This window comes from Myiozetetes cayanensis, unplaced genomic scaffold (genome assembly GCF_022539395.1).
Source record: "Myiozetetes cayanensis isolate MyiCay16 unplaced genomic scaffold, myiCay2020 scf1, whole genome shotgun sequence".
Classification (NCBI taxonomy): Eukaryota; Metazoa; Chordata; class Aves; order Passeriformes; family Tyrannidae; genus Myiozetetes; species Myiozetetes cayanensis.
In genome coordinates, this window is record NW_026086604.1 from 7,341,888 (window position 1) to 7,362,561 (window position 20,674).

Sequence of the window (20,674 nt, forward strand, 5' to 3'; positions counted from 1 at the left end):
CTTTCATTTTAAAGCCATTACCTCTTGTCCTGTCACTACAGGCCTTGGTAAAAAGTTTCTCTTGATCTTTCTTATAAGCCCCCTTTGTATATTGAAAGGCCAAATAAGGCCATTCTGGAGCCTTCTCTCCTCCAGGCTGGGCACCTCTCTCCACAGCAGAGGTACTCCAGCCCCCTGAGCATCTTCATGATCTTCTCTGAACTTGCTCCCACAGGTCCATGTTATTCTTTGGGGGGCCCACACTGGACACAGCACTCCAGGTGGGCTCTCACAAAAGTGGATTATAGAGGCAGAATCACATCTCTCGACCGACTTTGATTGATGCAGCCCAGGATATGGTTGGCTTCTTGGGCTGCAAGTGCACCTTGCCAGTGCATGTCTAATTTTGCATCCACCATCATCTCTGCAGGGCTGGTCTCAATCCTCTCATCCTCCAGTCGGGATTGTTCTGATCCTGGTGAAGGACCTTGCTGACCTGGCCTTGTTGAACTTCATGAGGTTCATATGTTCCCACTCCTCAAGCCTGCCCAAGTCCCTGTGAATGGGATCCTTTCCCTCAAGCAAATAAACTGCAGCACTCAGCTTGGTGGCCTGTAAATTGGCTGAGAGTGCCCTTGACCCCACTCACTATGTCACTCATGAATATATTAAATAGTCCTGGTCCCAGTGTACCCTTGAGGGACACCACTTGATACTGGGTGCTGAATATACTGTTGTGTTGAACACATCTAATTTACCGAAATATTCCTTAACCTATTATTTCTTATTATATATTAGGCTCTTATCCTCTTCTTAAAATTAACACATTTAATAGTTCAGCTTCACTTAACCAGTATTTGAGTATGGAATATTGAACTTTCTTGCTCTTTTATTATTAGTTCTTTTCAGGTAAGAAATAGACTTACATTTCCCTTTGGGTTTGGGGTTTTTTTTGATTTTATTTTTTTCTCTCCTGATATGTTTGTACAATCCATCCTGATTACCTTTCTTTGTTCCGTGAGAATGGTTGTGCTGCTTAGCCTTTCTGACTGTAATTTTTGTGATTACTTTGTGGAGGAGAAGGGCAAATCAGCCTTTTACTGAATAGATTAGATGTATGTCGGTAGTGTTACTCTTCTAAAAGGATTATGCTGTCCAGTCATCATTTACCGACATGGCTATAGTGAAAAGTTTTATCATTTGACTTTATTACCTCAGAGATTATCTCATGTCTTATCTCACATCTACAATATCTTATCCCACCTCTAAGGACATGGCAATTTATCTGCTGCTGAAAATTTTACTGGGGAGAATAAGTGAACAATTTTGGTGGCTTGATACCACAGATTTCAACTGTATACTGATTTACATACTCACTTGCCTTGATGAAATACTGTAGCCAAGATTTTTCTAAAGATATTTGTGCAATATATAGATGGTAGCAAAAATTCTGCACTGAGCCATGCTTTTAACAACCACAATCAGTTATTCTTTCTATAAAACATCAGCTGAAGGCTGATGAGTTATGAAACACCCTGACTCATTATATACATGTACACTGCAGAAATTTTAGAACAAATTACCTTACTTGCAATGATAATTAATAATATTTATCTATCTCTTTTCATCCTGAAATATTTGAAGGCATTTCTCAGACATTCAGTAGCCAACATAGAAAACGTAAAAATTAACTGTATTTCCTCAGGATTAAATGAGGGAATCACAAGTTGTTGAAGGTAGAATTACATTACAGCTGACAATTAGCAATTGCCACAGGAGCTGTGCACAAAAATTCACTGTTCCAGCTCAGCTGATAATGTTCTTCTTTACTCCAGGCAAGTTTTCCAACATATCTACCCTAATATTCCTATTTACAAACTACCTAATGTTGAAAGCCATGTAGGGACCCTGAAGGGTTGCCAGCATAACCAGAGCTTATGGCTCTCTTGCTGTCTGTATGTAAACAGTATGTCTTCATCAGTATGGGTTAAGACTCTATCATTACTGCACAGCTTGCTGGATTTAAGATTTCCTCAGCACTGTACAAACATGAACTCATTATCTTCGTCTCTCACAAATTGTGTGGCTGATTGTACGATCTCCATTTCAAAAGTCAAGAAACTAAGGTGGGAGGCAAAGCACACTAATTAAGTTACCATATGAGACAGTATAAGGTGCCATCAGCATCTTTAGAAGCTGGCCTTGAGTTTCTAGATGATCAATGAAGGGGGTGATTCATGTCATCCCAAAGTAGATACCTACGTCTGCTTAAATGACTCACCTTATGCTTCACTGACTCTGTGGACTTGTTTTCTATAAACTATAAGAGGAACACAAGAAACTTGCTCAGATGTCAATGACTACATTTCTGGATACGAAATTTAGTTAGATAAGTTTTGGAAATGTAGGGAATACAGACCCTGACCTAAAAGCCCCAAGGAAATACAGATAACACATACTGGAACAGGCTCCCCAGGGCAGTTTCACAGCATCAAACCTGACAGAGTTCAAGAAGTGTTTGGACAATACTCTCAGGCATGTGGTGGGATTCTTGGGCTGTCCTGTTTAGGGCCAGGAGTTGGACTCAGTGATCCTTTTGGGTCCCTTCCACTCAGGATATTCTAAGATTCTAGGATGCTTTCAGATCCCCATTAAGCCAGTGAAAACCAGACTGCTCTAACCCTTTTGTTAGAATCAAATTAACATCAGCAAAACCTACATTAAATTGCCTTCCTCCTGACATGACAAGCTGTCCTTTCCCTCTAAGAATGACCTGTAGTCACAAACCCCAGAAATAATCCCTCTGCCATGAGTGTCATCTCTCTGCTTTGAGTACATGTGAGAGAGCACAGTGAGTACAGTGGTGACACCATGGGACAAATCCAGCAACCTGCTACCTAAGGCTGCCAGATGGAAGCTGACTGCATGAATAATGGAAAAGCATAACTAGGATGGCATATTTAGTCATTTACTACGAATCCCAAATTTCGGGGATGTGACTGCTTTTCCTCACTGACTGCACAGAAAGTCAGTGTCTGACAGTCTACATCCTGCATTGCTTTCATAAACATATAGAAGTGTCAGGAGTCTTAAGAGATTGCACAGTGAAAGTGACTCCAACTATTTTTTGGTCATATTGATAATTATTCTGGTGTTTGGATTTAAAAAAATGCATACCATAAGCATGTTGTTACAGACCGTGCAGCTTAGAGACCAATAAACATAAACTGATGGCTCTTCATTAGAAAACAGTTAGGGAAGAAACAGGAATAGAAACCAGTTCAGTTTCTTTTCATAGGATGTATTTCCTTTTTGCAAACGAAAAGGAGTTGTGTTTTAAAATGCTGTCCATTTTTAAGGTGCATTGCAGGTGTATTTTGGGGAACCATGTTAAATGCTTCCAAGGTTTCCTTGGGAGCATATGGTTAATTAAAAAGCAAACTCAGCAAATGATGACACAAACAGAATATCGGTGGCTAGCACTTACCCCATCTATCAGACACATGCTGGAGCATAAACATGGGGGTGCATTAGCAGTTATTGATGCCATCTGGTCTTTTTTCTATTGTGATTTTATAACAGTTTCTACATTTTAACACAGCCACGTTGGAGAGAATTGATAGTGAGAAGCAACAGCCATCCAAGCACAGGAAATTTAAACAGTTAATGATGTGGAAAATACATGAGAAATGAGATTGGAAGTTTGGCATCCCAGCTCATAAACAAAAGGTAACAGCAACCACAACAGCAACAAACAACACATCTGTCGATTTAAACATTGAAGTTTTTCCACCTAGGAAAAGAAATTACCATTTAGAGATTAGAAACAGTATAAACCACCATGACCTAGAAACACATTTAAGAGGAAGGGTGATTTACCCAAGCTTTCAGCTCTTCCAAGCTTTCTGCAGGAGCAGGGAAGATGCACAGACCGTGTTTGCTGAGGGCTGAGGGGCTGGAAGCTGTGCACAGCAAATACATCTGCAAAATGGGCTGCCTGAAGTGAGACGACAGGCTTTAAAGGGAAAGAGGGTAGTTTTAGATTGGATATTAGGAAGGAATTCTTTACTTTGTGTTGAGGCACTGGAATAGGTTATCCAGAGAAGCTTTGGATGCCCCATTCCTTGCAAATATTCCAGGCCAGGTTGGATGGGGCTTTGAGCAACCCGACCTAGTGGAAGTTGTCCCTGCCCATGGCAGGGTGGTTTGAACTAGATGATAACTTTAAGATCCCTTCCAACTCAAACTGTTCAGTGATTCTACAGTTCTATGACATTTTTACTGTGTGTTAACAGGGCTTGATTGTAACGTGCAGGAGGCTGAACTTGTAAATCCATGCACAGTTTTTGTTCCTAATGAACATTCTTTCCAGGAGGACTCTAAGTATGTTGTTAACACTAAACATGGGAAGACATGTAGGATACAGCTATTTCTGCCTGGGAGGTATTTTTTAAGGTTGAAAATATGAATGTTCCCTGTTATTTCAGGATGACAATAATTTTTCCCATTTAAGGAACAATACTAAGTCAAAACCATTAAAAAAAAAAAATCCAACTGACTGATCAGCTACAGCAAACAGTGACAGCCCTTCAGAATGGTCTCTAGCAGATGACTAAATGCAAGAACCTGTGAAACAAAAATTGCACTCACACCTAATACTTTACCCTCCAGGCTGTCCCACACTCTCCTGTTAGAGCTGTCTCATCCTAAATAATAGTAGAATATTAATTGAATTAGCAATTTGGTCTGTTTCTCCCCTATCTGAAGGCACTGTGAGACTAGATTTCTATTTTGGAGCTGAAGAATCCCTTCTGGCCCAAGGTCAGAAAAACTCTTGTAGTCCAGAAAGTTGCAATAAATGATAATTTTACAATTAAAAAAAACGTGTTAGCAGAAAATTTCCAAACAAGTCTATATAGTGCCTTGCTTGGATGTCAAACATTTCTCCACTGATGTGAACAAGATAGAACTTGGGAACCCTGCAGCATCTCTACCAGATTTCCTTAGTGATCTTGCATGAGTCACTTAATCCTTTGTGCTTTGCTTTTTATCCCCTCTCTCATCTGAGATTTGTGTCATTCTTTCTCAGTTGTAAGACAAATGGCAGAATCATTTTTGGAAGGTGCTGGGTGATGATTTTTTCTATAGTTAAAGCCTGTGAAAGAAAGCCTTTCTCTCCTTTTAACTACTTTGTAAAATTTGTTTACTCTGAAAGTTTTGATGCTTCCATTGCTTCTTCATCAGCTTATCACAAGTTTGCCATGTCATGTCCAAAGAATTTATCTTTTCATTATTTTAACTTTTTCTCTACACATAGTTCTTCCTAAATGATACATCAAAAGAAGGAAAAAAAATAAACACCTACTGTTCCTGTCTATTTTTTGCAGCTAGAGAAAATGAGTCATTAGTTCAGTGGCACTTAACCAGCCCACTTACAGAATCTGTGAACACTGACCTTACCCTATTGTGTTTTAGGAAAATGTTCAGTCACAGAATAAGATAAATAACACAGATTTCATTAAAGGGAATAACTTGGGCTCATTTCTGCTATTAGTGAAGGTGGGAGTGTTTACAGATCATGTTATCACTTCTTTTTCAGTCCTATAACCCTAACAGTGTTTCAGTGCAGATCTTTACATAATTAATTTGATCCAAATTACAATAAAATTACTTTTATCAGTTATTTTATATGTGCCATGTCATGGGCTGTTGTGTCTGCAATCCTTGGGGACCACGCAATAGTAGTCACTGATGTCAAAGAGGATTTTTAAGGAGCCTTTTTCTTGTGAGCACAAAAGGCTGTGGACAGAGAAGTTCCTGCATACTTATCACCTCCTTGCTGGTCAAACTTGTAGGTGAGGTGTCAGTACCTTTGGTCTTTCTTAGAGCTTACCAATCTCTGTATCATATTTTTTCTCTTTCAGCATATTTTCTTGTTTGGTTTTTCTTTTGTGAAGAAAGGGCAGATATTACCTGGATGGAAATCCTAGCCTAGCTCTGGAAGCAGATACTGAGCACTACAGCCAATGCTGTACATGACCTTGTGCTAGAAAGGAGGACCAAAGCCCACTAAAGCCAAGAAAAGCTTGCAGAAGTTTGCTTCAAGCCTTGAGGAAAAAGTGACTCAAGGAAATAGGCAAAACTGGGAAACTGCCTTTATTCAAAGCACAAAAATGGAGAAGCAAACATGCTAATTTCCACTTAATCATTTCACAGTATGACGTTGCACTGTGAAATCCAACACAGAAAATTGTCAGCACCAAAGCAATAACCTATTGCCATGCCACTCTCTTCCTTGAGTTTTAAGAGCTCAGCACACCTGTTTGCCAAGGAGAAAAGCTGGAATTAGTGCTGAGTGACTGTTTCTGTAGCTGAGTGGAAGAGGCAGACCCCAGCACTTGCTCACTGCAGTCAGTAGACATCTGCAGCATTCACAAACTGCAGATTTGTTCACACTTGACATTCTTTCTGTATCACTCCACTGAGAGTTTGACTGTAATAGCAAAACTACTTTGCAGTTTTAAGAGATGTCTCCCCACAGTGCTTCACAATCCTCCACAGACACAAATTAATTCAGCTTCACAGAACTGCTGGTTTAAGACCTTATTCCATGAGTTAAATGGAGGAGAAAATATTTTGTGTTAAATATTAAAAAAAAAAACAAACAGAAAAAAAGCCAGGTTTGGGACCCTGGAGACTCAGGGACACAGGACAACATGATACTTCAAACCGTAAAAATTGTAGAAGCCACCTGTAACACAAATATACAGATTACATTCTCTGTCTGCCTGTGCCTATATCTGCTGGGACTCACTCAGCTGCTCTTTATAAAGAGAGGATTCTTGCTTACATTAAAATGGTCTTGGGAGATGACTATAAGTATACCTTTTCAATTGCTTAATCTGTTTCTCAGTTATCTCTGTTTTCTTTTCTGCTAGTATGAGCACTATAGAGCCTGTTCAGATGTGGAATGGTTAGGGGGATTTTATTCGGCCAAATGTTTTAATCCATCTTCAGAAATTTAATTTCAGTCCTTGCTCCCACTGAATGAAATGACTGAGGTAAGCAGCCACCAGCTTCATTTAGAAAAATGGTCTGGCAAAATCCATTAAGGATTTCTGGATCTGTCCTACAGCTGCAAGGTTTTCATCTCAGGTCAAGGTCTGGTGTATTACTGTTTATCATCAGCTGAGGTGTGTATGCTGGGTATGCATATTTGCTACAACAGTAGGACACAGTTTTGTTTTAAATCACCATTGTGAGGGATTGAGGTAAAGCCATATGATATAATCATAGAATAGAAAAGACCTGGAAACATCATCTGGTCCAACCTTTCATGCAAAAGGAAGGTTAGAGGAGATCATCCAGCACACTGTATAGTCACATCCTCCAGCTATGGAAACCTCCAGCTGTGTGAACTCTACCACATCCCTGGGTAGGTTGTTCCAGTGATTGATTGTTCTCACTAAAATGTTTGCCTCTTATGTCAAGAAGAAACCTGTCTCTATGCAAGGTGCCCTCATTGCCTCTTGTCCTCTCCTTGTGACACCTTGTGAAAAGAGAGCCTTCATCCTTTATTTAGTTGCCATTTTAAGTACTGGAATACTGTGATGATGTATCCTGGAGCCATCTCTTCTCCAGGGTGAAAGGACCTGACTCCTTCAGTCTTTCCTCACAGGTTCTCTAGCCCTTCTTCATAGCCCTTCTTTGGACCCTCTCCAGTCTGTCCATGTCTTTTTTGAATTGTGGGAACAAGAGATGGGCACAGTGCTCAGGCCTGACCACCACAGGGTGTGTTGATCACGCCTCTGTCCCTGTGGATGCAGCCCAGGATCCCATTTACCTTCATTCATGCAGCAGCTTCACTGCTGACTCATGCTCCACCAGGAAACTCGGGTCCCTTTCAGCAAGGCTGCTTCCCATCCACACAGAGCAAAGCCTGCAAAGGGTTTTTTGTTTATGTCATCCCAGGTGCAGGAATCTCCACTTGTCTTTATTAAACTTCATACAGTTTTCACTAACCCCTCTTCCAGCCTGTCCAGGTGGTCTCTCTGTGACATGGCTTTTCCTTCTGATGTGTTCACCTCACGACCCAGTTTGGTGTCATCAGAAATCCTGATCACAGTGCTTTCAGTCCTGACATCCAGATCATTTGTGAAGGTGCTGAGCACAATTATCAATCCCTGGGGGACGCCACTTGTGATCTGAGTAAAAACCATTGATCCCCACTCCCTGAGTGAGGCAGTTTCCTACCCACCTCATAGACCATCTCCATCCTGTGCCTTGACAGTTTGTCGAGGAGGAGGAGGTTATGGGAGACTCTTTGCTGTCCAGGTAAACAACAGCCAATGGTCTCCCCAAGCCAACAGAGATAAAATTTTGTTGTGGAAGGTGACCAGGTTAGTATGGCTGATCATGCTGTACTGCAATGGCCTGACTGCAGGCAGCTGTGGTGGAATTCATCTCACATGACTTAAGGTGCTTTTGAAATCAGGTAGAAATTGTTCCCATCACTGAAGATTTTTCCTCCGTGTGGTTCTAGGTTTTAAACCAAAAATTCTAAGTGCCATTTAGAAAAAAATGAAAATAATATCCTTTGGTTTACAGTGCTAAAACTTATGAAATTTGCTGGGCAGAAAATCTGTCATTTTTCAAACAGTGTAAGGGAAACACCTTGCTTTCTTAAATCTCATGTATGTCACTTTTTAAGAAGGATGAATTTATCATGACCTAAATAAATGCAGACAGCTGGATAAATCCAGGCAGAAAATGATTTGTGATTATCTCAATGTGACTAGTCAAAAAATAGGAATGTTATATTTCTCTTGGGTACTCACAATAAGTACGTAAATCTTAGTGCTTTCACCAAACTTTTTAATCTTTTTTTGTCTACACATAAATGTTGATGATTTTTCTGAACTCCCAACGCAAGTGAACAATGCAACTGAACTAGTGTATATCTCCCTGAATCCTGGTCTAATTGCTCTGTTAGGAATGCAAAGATGCTCTGAATAAATTATTAGTTTAATAGCAAAATCCTGTTAATGAAACTGGGATATTTTTTAGTTCTTTGATAAATAAATAACTATTTCCTTTTCCCTTTTCCAGAACATCCCTAGTCACTAGGCTCTTTCTGATCAAAAATATGTCAATTCATATTATTTTTAAAAATTGCTGATGGCTTCTGTCACAGAGGCTTATAAATTAAGTGACCCAAATAATATACTCAAACAAAATTTATTTTACAAAACCAGTTGAAGCTTTGTCAAAATTGATGGATTACAGATTCAGGACGTCAAATGGAATTGCTACTACACAGCTGAGTTCAGAATTCCTAAGCTTCAGAAGGGTAACCCGGAATGTGCCATCCCTCATCCAGTAAAGCAATGGCTCTCAACTTCCAGGAGTTACCTTGGGCAGCGTCCTGACCCAAGGGGAGAGTCAGGAGAGATGGAAGGTTCTTTGGTCAATAAAAAGTTGGCATGTATGCTTATTTCATTACAGAAAAAGGACAGAATAAATCAGTGAAACCTGTCAAGACAAGATGGTAAGAAGTCAAGAAATACAAAGAACACATACTAGGGGGAATTAATTCCTGACTTGAATGGTTGGTCAATGGCTCACTTGGGAAGTGGAGGTATTGTGCTTTATAGGAGATGTTTATTGATTTTTCTTATGTATTATTGTGCATGATGTAACATCAATATTGTTTTTCTGTTTGCACAATTGGAACAATAACCATAAACCAGAAAAGGAAATGTACTCTTGAGAGACTTTAAAGAGGGAACGCCCTTGCCAATTACACAGATCAAGCCTTTCAAGCATTCAGAACTGAAGCCATGTGAAGGCTAGTGCTGTGCTCCATCCAAAAGAAACACAGGAGACTTGAGCAGCTGAAATGTGATAATACATAAATAAAGCTGTATTCCTCTAAAAGTGCTTCCTTGCAAAACTGATGTCCTTTACTCTGCTCAGCTGAGCAGCCAGCAGCCAAGGCCTCTCCCATCGACTAAGGAATTATGACTGGGCTCTTAGGCAACACAGATTCATATTTAATGAATTGGAAAAGATTAGAACCACATTTTTAGTGGTGTGGGATTAGCTCCTCCCAAAGGGACTTTCAGAAAACATCATGTGTTGAAAAACATGATTCAGCACCCAAGTCTCTGGTGCAGGGAAGTAAATAGTTCTCTGGGGCTTCTCTGGATTACTGATTTGCTTTTCAAGGAAGACCATAGAAACAGATAAAATACTGAACCTCTCTTCTCTTCATCTTACAGGGTATATGTATTATGTCTTTTCCTATGTTTGCACTGAATTGTCTTTGTATTCCTAAATATACCAGAAAACTGTGTATTTTACTCAGATTTTCCTGAAGATGTTCAGGGGTTGTCTACTCTGCTCTTGCTCAGGAGCTATCAAAGGGCACCTGCAACAACCTTAAGGTGATCATATGCACTACCAAAATAGCTAAAGGACTCAATACTTCCATAAATACATTTGAAAATATAGTTGCTTTGTAGATTAGCTAATATCAACTTGTTAATTTTTCCCCACAAGACATACATATTATTGTAGACACTTACAAACCCCTTCCCTTAACTACAATGGATTCCCTGACAAGTTTGTCTGGGGTTGAATTTTACTGCTGGAGAACATTTACCACAGAGAGATAAAGGTATCTTATGCTGGCACCAGCACTCCCTCCTGGACTCTTCCATCTGCTCAGGTTTCAGGGAACAGATGACAGGATGAGTTTCAGACCTGGGATGTGCAGCTGAGTGAAATAATGGCTTGTGGAGCACCAGTTTCCAAATTAAGAAGAAAATGCTTTAAAAACATGAAGAAAAATAACCCTTAAACCCAGATTCAGTAAAGTGCCCTGGAAACAGAATGATGGGCAGATAATTAAACGGTAAAAAGCCTCTTGGAAAGGCAAAAGAAGAGGACACTACCACGCAGGGGAATGACATCTCTCCTGCTAATGGCTTGTGGTTATGTTGGACAAATTAATATGTTGGAAGGAAACATTTTAAAAGGAAAAAAAATTACTCAAAGAAGAACTGAATTTTTTTAGTTAGATAATCATTGTAAGGTTAAAATGCTGAGAACCAATTAAGGGCTGGAACTATTTTGATAACAGTCCTCACAGGCTTAAAATAGCGGGTTGTTTCTTCCCCTAATAACCAGCTCAGTGTATCACATATGAGATCTTCAGGCAAAGAAGCTTCCAAGCTGGAAATACTTTAAAGCTAACTTTTGAAAGTGTCATCCTGATCTTCCACCAAATTTTAAAGCAGATTCCTAAAGAGTAATAAATCATCCATTTATTAGCCTTTAATATGAGTCCTGGAGGATGCCCACCTGGAGCAGCAAGGTTTGCCTGAAAACTTGTAGGAATCACTGAATTATTTCCTCACACTTCAGATCAAGAGTCCAGTTCCATGGAGGTTTTTTGCTGTGGTTATATTTTTTTTGTGTGTGTGTGACTTCTCCCCCCTCCCTCCACCCCCTAGTCTTGAAATACTAATGAAATTATGCAGTAACATTATAAAGGAGACTTCTCTGAATGTAAATCTATAATCAGCAAGTGGAATTAGGTACTTCTCAAAGTCAGTTGTTACTTATTTAACATAACATAATCACCCAATTACATCAAAATTACATCTTTTTGAACAACTTGATTCAAATATTTTTACTGTTTTTTACTTTTATTAATGAGTTCATGAGTGATTTTTTCCCTTTCATTAATGAGATCATGGGTGATTTTTTTCTGTAAGCATTTCTACCAGTCAGCATTAACTGTGTTAAACGGGAAGTATGGGAAATGTAGATTATAACATAAAAAATATAAATCACTTCAGAGAAAGCAGTTAAGACTGAAGCATTAATAAATCATGAGTCCTTGATTCTCTAGTTATAGCAAATACTTGACTGCCATCATGAAATAGATTAATTCTATAGCAATAAGAGAACTTCCACATGTGGCATCATGGACCATTGACTATCTAATGCGAATGTCAGAGTGTTTTATTGCTTAAACATTGTGGACTGGGTCCATAGCTCACTGAAATTCATTGGAAAACTTTTATTGACATCTGTGAGATTTGAGTTGAACTCAATATTTTCACAATTTTTTTTTTTTTTTCCTCCTCTCCATGAAGCTCCGGGTCAGTAAGAGCCAGTGAAATGTTTATCTGTCAGGAAGCACAGCTTTCCCAGTGGACTGAAGAGATATTGCTGTCACTGGGTTGAAGAGGGAAAAACACAGTAAGGAAGAAGACAGAGCAGTTGTAGGACATCAGAGGAGGGCCAAGAAGATGCTCAGAGGGCTGGAGCACCTCTCCTACAAAGACAGACTGAGATAGTTGGAGTTGTTTGGCTTGGAGAAGAGAAGGCTCCAGGAAGACCTTATTGCAGCCTTTCAGCACTTAAAGGCTTATAAAAGAGGTGGGGAATGCCTTTTTACATGGGCAGATAGTGACAAGAAAAAGGATGATAGTTTCAAACTACAAGAGAAAAGATTCAGATTAGATATTAAGAAGAAATTCTTTATTCAGAGGGCAGTGAGGCACTGGAACAGATTGCCCAGAGAAGCTGTGGATGCCCCATCGCTGGAATTGTTCAAGGCCTGGTTGGATGGGGCTGTGAGCAACCTGGTCTAGAGGGTGGCATCCCTGCCCACAGCAGGGAGGTTGGAACTAAATGATCTTTAAGGGCCCTTCCTATCCAAACCATCCTGCCCAAACCTGTTGGTTCCCAGAGACTGAATTCAGATCTCTGCTATGCCTCAACCTTACTGTATAGTCTTAAAGAAATAATTTATTGTCATATTAGCAGATCAGTTGTTTCTTCTTTTAAACTACCAATGCCATGAAACCAAGGCAGGAAAATCTTATCAAACCTGCTTAAGTTCCAAGTTGCCAGAAATGTTCAAGGTTACCACAATCTGAAGTTGGTAGCTGCATTCTCTATTTTCAAGAGCAGAAAACAGAGCATTCTCTATATCCCCATCTCTAGATAAAATGGGATCTCATTATCTTTTGAATTGCTACAGTGAAAAGAATTATACTCTAAAGTCTTTGAGGGGAGTATTTGGGACCCTCACACTACACTTGGTGGAGATACAGTGTGTATAGTCAGTGAAATCAGGGATGTGACTTCTTTGACCAGCTGTCTGCATCTGCTTTAAGACAAAAGGTACACCCTGTAAAGACTTTAAAGAGTCTAAAGCAGTTTGATCAGGTGTAGGTGCCTGCACTGGAAGCATCCACGTTTATTCAGAAGAACTGAATTTCTAGGATGCCCAATGTTGTGCTGCAACAGGTACTTGGGAAAGGTCTTTTACTGTGCTTATTTGTGTAGGACCCTTGTTTCCCAATCAGAAAACAGGAGTCTCAATGCCTCAGATGCTCAGGAGTACCCACAACTCTCACAGACTGCATTTCATTCATTTCAGAGCAGGTAGCAATTATACAGCACCTGTTTTTCTTGCCTTTGTAATGCTCAGCAGAAATGTATAGAAAGCAATGATTGAACTTACTAAGCACTACAGCTCATGTAGGACAAAAAGAAAGCATTTCCCTGTAGGGCCCATGTCAGTGGGGTGTGAGAAGCAAGAAGACTTCCTGGAGCTCAGATCTCCACTCTGTAGTGCCACTCAGCTGTGAAACACAAAGCAATGTTATCTGGTTTGACCCAAAGAAAATTCATGAACTTCATGCACATGAATGCATCCATGCTGGTCAAGCTGAGAGGGTCAACTAATCTTGGTTTACTGTTTGCATAAATCCAAATTTCAGAAGCACGTGAATGATGACGGCTGAGTGAGGAATATTCACCTCAGTATTGTTGCAGCACACAGCGCTATCCTTATAAGATTTATCAATGTTATCTTCTCAGGGACTTGTTTTGAAGAGAATCAGTAAGATTCCCAGTGAAGTCTCAGGACAATTGTTACTTAGGACTAAAAAGTGTGTTTAAAAGTGCTTTTATTTTATTTTTATTCAGTACTACAAAAACATTCAAATAAACTTGAGTTCAAAGACCTAAAAATCAAACCTTTCCTGAGTGAGTGAACCTCAGCAGTGGGGCATCGCAGATTTTTTCGTTGGCCCCTCAGGAGAGTTTTGCTCACGACATTCAGCATGCCAGGTAACACTGTACTAGCTCATGTGCAGTGGTGGCTGAATCACGAGGCTGAGGGTAGAAAATGTGATCTCTGCTGCTGGACCGTGGTGGTGGCCATGAAGCTTGAAGTCACTGACCCCACAGTCCACAGTGTGTTTAGATAACAGGTCCTCAGGCAGGACCCTTGGCCCTTGGTGACGTGGGAACACGAACATGAACAGATAAAATCCGGTGCTGTAAGACAATAATCGGAAAAAGTTGATTTTTCAAACTGACTTGTCTACCCAGGTAATGCTTTAGATGTGGTTCACATACATAAAATATTATAAGTACTGGCAAAATTATGCAGACTATACTTTAAAGGAAATAAGAAACAGATCAGGACTGGAGGAACTTTAAAGGGTGAAGGGGTACAAATATTAGATTTGATATGGAAATTTATATCTGCATATGAAATAATAAAGGAGAGTATTTTGTTACATGGGCTGTATTCAGGTCACCCTCCTCTCCTTCATTTCACCCTTTCAGCAGCAACCCTTTCAGAGTACAGCCTTGCTTTAAAAATGCCATCCACCATTTCCTCTGGACCTGCAAGGAGAAGTTCTCTCCCTGGCAGACTAGCTGAACCACAGCAGGGCAGCAGCATTCTTTAACTCATTGACAACATAATCGCACCAAACCCTGTCAAGGTTTATTTATTGCTGATTATTATTCTGTCTTCCCCTCTACTTTCACCTCACATGCCGTTCACTCCTGGTTGCCATGGGGATGCTACACAGTATTAGTCTAACTTTAGATTAGCCTTGTAACCTTGCATACTTTAAAATTCTTTAGGTTTCTTAGCAACTCGACTGAGTATCTGGATCACAGCTATTCTCCTAGACACTGGGAGAATGGGTTTACCATCCCTGCATATGCACAGTGCCTGTTATCCTGTGACAAGGGAGAGGACAATGTCTTGCCTACATTTGGGAACCCACACCCTTGCCCATAGATCTGCTGATGTTCACTGAAGTCACCTGAGGATTAATGGAGTTCTCCATAAATAGGTGTTTCCAGGCTGAAGTCCTGCAAGGATTTGCATTGCAACAGAGGTTGTTGGGTTTTATACTGGCTTTTTGTTTGTTTGGTTTTGTTTTTTTCTTTAGCAGGAACTAAAGAAAGTATTAATAAATGATATACTAAGGATTTTGAAAAAAAAAATCCCTTGTAAAAATGGAGGTTTGACAAAAAGATGACATGGATATCTGTTCCTAACCCAAAGCAGTATTGTAGGACTGAACCTCAAAGAATCTTTCAGCTGTTAATTATCTAACCAATAAACCTGTAAAAGTCATGAGATAGGGCCCTGACTGCAAACTGTCCTTGGTATAACTCCACAGAAGAATCAATTGTAACTATTCAGTGTCACAGAAGCTCCCCATGCAAAGGGAAGAAGGGAGAGGAAATCTCTAGGCAGCAGCATTCATCCATTCATCTTTTGCTGATACAAACCCCAGCACTCCTGAGTGCTAAAAAGACCTTTGGAATGGACAAAACTGCATCAGGAAAACTTAAGTCCCCCAAGCAAGAAATACCTACACCAGTGATTCTGGAGACAATCTCCCACTACTTTCTAACTACCCATTTACAGGAGATGGAAATGAAACTATGTCCATTTAGTTCAGGCTATTCAGAGATGTATGAAACCTCAGATATTTACAGAAATAGTATGTAGTCACAGAATAATGGGCATTTAAAACAGAAACCACAAGGAAGTGTTGGGTATTTTACCTTTTTACAGACCTTCCTAAGGTGGAGTTTTTACAGAAGGTGCAGACCTTCCTAAGTTGGATTCAGTGCAGCATAAGCAGCTCTGTGAAATATCAGAGTTTCTAAAGCAATTCAGACAAAATGTTCCTAAAGGGAAGCAACTGGGAATAAACTTTGTGCATTCACATCTAGAGCATGCCCTAACTGTCATGTCTCATTTATCTTCCTATTAGTTCTGTACTTTTCCTCTCCCCTCTAACCTGTGTTCTGTTCTGTAATCTGAAAAAAAGGAAACAAAATGCTGACAGAGCAACTGTCCTGTTCATCACTCCAGACTTCTGTCTGAGAGGCTACCACACTGGAGGGCGCCTTAGGAAACAGAGGTAGGTAGAACTTCTGCTCCTCTCCTCCTCCTTGTTTGAAGAATAATTGGGACAATGTTTTTCAGTACCACTTCTATAGCCAACACACTGTGAACCTGTCTGGGTTCCACATACAACACAAGGGTGGAATCAGGCCAGTTTTGTCTTCTCCTTATAGGCTGTCATATAGCATTAGATGGTAAGAAACTCTAATTTAAATAGAGACTGAAAAAATACAATCCTAAATTTCATACCATGCTTCTCTCTGTTTTTTTTTTTTTTTTTTGTTTTGGTTTTTTTTTGGTAATTAATTTCATATAATTCCAGTCTCTATCTCTCCTCACTGGACTACAGCAAGATGCTTATATCCACATACCCCTTCTATGCCACAAAAAAGTCAACCCTGAGTGTTCTAACAATCTGTAATTGGTAAATGTCATCAGGAATGGTGAAACTGAGAGTGTCATTTTCTCTGACTAAAAGAAAGATCAGAAAAAACAAGTTATGACCAGAGCAGCTGTCAGGAACCCAGATGAGTTGCACCAGATACGGAATTGCTCTGCATTTTTCAGAAAAAGGTCTATTCTTTTATCAGAATCAGTTTAGTATCTCAGTTATTAATCTGGATGGTTTAGGGAAAGCAACTGAAAATGAAGGGGATTCTCAGAAATGGGCTGAATTTATTAACAGTTTAGGATGACATTGAGTTTCAGTGCACTGTGCATAATGTGAAGAGAGTTAGCACATTTCTAAAATTATCCCTACTCTTTACATGCACACTGAAATACTCCTAATGAAACCAGTGGGAGTTTTAGTTGAAAGTCTAGATTAAAGGAGAGGGTGAAATAAAGCTGGATGGGATTGTAATTGCTAATACCAAACCTGAATATTAAGCAGTATATCACAGAATCATAGAATGGTTTGGGTAGGAAGGGACCTTAAAGAACATCTAGTTCCAACCCCACTGCCATGGAGAGACACATCTCCCACTAGACCAGGTTGCTCAGTGCCCCATCTAACCTTGACTTGAACACCTCTAGGGGATGGGGCATTCACAGATTCTCCGGGCAACTTGTTCCAGTGCCTCAGCCATCCTCTGAGTAAAGAATTTCTTTCTAATATCTCTTCTAAACCTGTCCTCTTTCAGTTAAAAGCCATTTGCCCTTTGACAAGGACTACATGTCCTTGTCAAAAGTCCCTTTCCAGCTCCCTTGTAGCACCTTTAGGTACCGGAAAGTGCTCAAAGTTCTCCCTGGACCCTCTTCTGTTCACCAGGCTTAACAGCCCCAGCTTTCTCAGTTTGTCTTTATGGGTGCCCCAACACTCAATGTCACTCCTGTACTGGGGACCCCAGAGCTGGAGGCAGAACTGCAGGTGGGGTCTCACCAGAGCAGAGCAAAGGAGGAGAGTCCCCTCTCCGACCTGCTGCCCTTGCTGCTTTTGATGCTGCCCAGGACAAGTTTGGCTTTCTGGGCTGCAAGGGTACATTGCCAGGTCATTTTGAGATTTTCATCCACCAACACACCCAAGTCCTTCTTCCCAGGTCTGCACTTGATCCATTCTCCTCCCAGCCTGTACCTGTGCTTGGCACTGCCCTAACCTGGGTGCAGGACCTTGCATTTGGCCTTGTAGAACTTCATGAGATTCACACAACCCCACCTCTTAAGCCTGTCCGAGTCCCTCTGGATGCCATCCCTTCCCTCCAGCCTGTTGACAGCACCACACAGCTGTAGTATGTGTATATACATACAGAAAGATAGATAAGTATTCTTCCTCTCATTTCACTGATTAATTTACCTTCAAGTTATGTTACAGGAATGTAGACCAAAAAAAAGACAAAACAAACAGTGCATTAGCCAAAGGAACTGTGCTTATGTAACTAACTGGAAATCCATCTGAAACGTGTGTGAGAAATTGCAACTATACCTCAGAATACCAATTTTTTTGTTTGTTTTTCTCATAAACCAAAGCACAGAGGAATTATTATTAAAAGGTTGATTCAAATGCACTATTATTCTCTTATGCTTGAAATAAATTTGACTGCTACCAGACAAGACTTTGAGCTTATCTAAACTCTTTTGCTACTGAGAATGCTGTTAGTATGACCCCAGCTGGCTTAAGCTTAAATTTGTTTGATGGTTGTCTCTGCATCTAAGAGATTGAGAACATCCATGTGTTCAAACAGTTTGTGTTGATCTAGAAAACCTTAGACAAAGAAGAAAAAGTAGAACAAAACCAAGCCAGAATTGTTTAATGTCTGGGCTGTTTAATATTCAGTACTGAGCGTGTATCAGCTGTAGTGCTGCAGGGATGATGACCATTAGAACTGGTAAAAATTCAGAGCAAGCCTGTGGAAATAATTGCAAATAGGTGCACTGCATAACAGGAAGTGAGGCAGGTCCTACTTGTTCTGAAACTGTAGTTCCCAGATTTACAATGCAAATGAACGTCACCTGGGTCATTGTCCATTTTAGAATTTTTTTCCAAATGGATTAGGCCAAGGTAGACAGACATCACTTCAGAAAACAGCTTTCCATGGTAATATTTCCCCTTTGTTATAAGTGAAATAAATGAAAGTGCTGTTCTCTGAACTGCATTCCTATTGTCAGGAACACAACCAGTTATTTATCTTCCCAGGAGACCACCTCCTTTTTACTGGCTGCCATTCTATTTATATACAGTCTGCTTGGTAAACGAAGGATTTATTCATCTCTCAGGAAAGGGTCAGCACTTCTCCCAGGCACAAATTCCATCTGCTGTCAGAACCATTACATGAGCTAATAGTCAAAGACAGATGGGGGATGATTTTCTTCAGGAAACCAAGCCTGTTGGTGTAGAGAAAAAAAAGAATAGTTTATTCATGTCCAGGAGAATTAGCAGCTTGCTTCACATCTCTTTTGAAGGGTTGTAATTCCTAGAAGGGATTTGACTTGTAATATTTTTAGCTTGGAGTGTATTTTGGGGCTTGATACAAGTCCTGCAAGTCCCGACTCTTGGGAGTATGTATAGGCAGAAGTCTTTGGCTAGTTACATCAGGTAACTAGGAGGAGTATAGCAACTTGGATTTCTTTACAAACTGAAAAGATACCCAACAAGACGGGTAAACACTGCCTGGGGCTCCACAGAGCCTTAAGTTCTTTGTTGTCAGCTCTTAAGCTTGAGGTCAACTCATGTAAGCTGGCACAGCACAGATGTGCAGCGATGCTGTTACCTGACTCCCTGAGCTGCTGATGGTGAGATGACGCTCAAGCCATCCTGGCTGATGAGCTAGAACAGTAACCAAGTGCAGCACCACAAGAACAGACAGATGCTGGTTTCATCCATTCATTTCACTGGCTGTAAATCTTAAATGAGATTTCCTGTTCTATCCTAGAGTAAAGAGCTTTGCTTGAGCTAGTTTACCTTGAGTGGGGTCACTGGAGGCAATATCTTCTCCGTGCAGTGGAAAACGATGCAGAGATGCCAGCACTACCTCTAGGCCAGGAAGCTGTAAAAAATAATCAGCCTGTCTCTGTGTCTGAAGTAATTACCTGTATCACCATGCTGCTCTGAATTTCTCTTAGACCTGGGCCAGTGTTTCCTGTACTGTTTTTACCTACCTTAGTCTTGCCCAACTGCACCTGCATCTCTGCAGCTGTAGCGATTTAGAGCAAGGATTCACATTGCACTTGGTCCTGAGAGACACCAGCTGTAAGCAGCCTTGAGTGAAGGGTCAGAGGCTTTAGCATCTCATCAGGCACAGTCTCAGTCAGAGGGGTGTGGGCTTTCTCTCTCTCTCTCTCTCTCTCTCACACACACACACACACACACACACAAACTGTGCCACACTCAGGTGAAGGGAGAGGAGACTCCTTTCTAATAGGGTGGCTGCACTCCACTGCTGTCACATTCTAAAGCTCCTATGAAAATTCTGCATTAATTAATCTCAATCAAAATTACAGTACATTTCTTATCAGGATACCATTACATTTTTCTCATTTTGCTTTGGATGTCACATCCATTGCACTCTTCACTGTGCTCTGTAAACACTTTGTTCTTGCAGACAGGTCAGGACCCCTTAATTGGATACAGTTTTCAACCATTCATTCAGATTTCCTTGAAACCCTTCCACTTGGCTTAGTATCAAATTCCATGTATGTCTTTACCATTAATGCTTAAAAAGTAATGTCGAGCTTCTCAGCTTTTATAAACATCTTGCGTTTTATCTATTTTAGTCCATTAAATTGTTGCTATTTATCTTCACATTACAATACCTGACTTCTATTTTATTGTTAATACTGGTGAATCTCAGCTACATTTTTCCTTTGTTATGGTGATGACAATTTAAACTATGACACTTTACATTTAATTGCTGGTTGCTACACATGATCATGAAGATGTGATGAGAAAATACGTAATCTGTAATGCCAGCCTGTGTTCTGGGGCTGGTGTTTTGATTTTGGGTAGAATTT

General features: G+C 40.3%; 1 long non-coding RNA gene across 2 annotated transcripts in view; it reads right to left on the minus strand.

Annotated features, from left to right (window-relative positions):
* LOC126644855 (uncharacterized) overlaps nt 1-3,929 on the minus strand; it is a 68,938-nt gene extending 65,009 nt beyond the window's left edge. Inside the window, exon 1 of one of the 2 annotated variants that reach the window (XR_007630033.1) lies at nt 3,859-3,929. This is a non-coding gene — a long non-coding RNA (uncharacterized LOC126644855). The remainder of the gene's footprint in view (nt 1-3,858) is intronic. The other variant, XR_007630034.1, reaches the window with a different exon arrangement.
* Nucleotides 3,930-20,674: the final 16,745 nt, after the last annotated feature.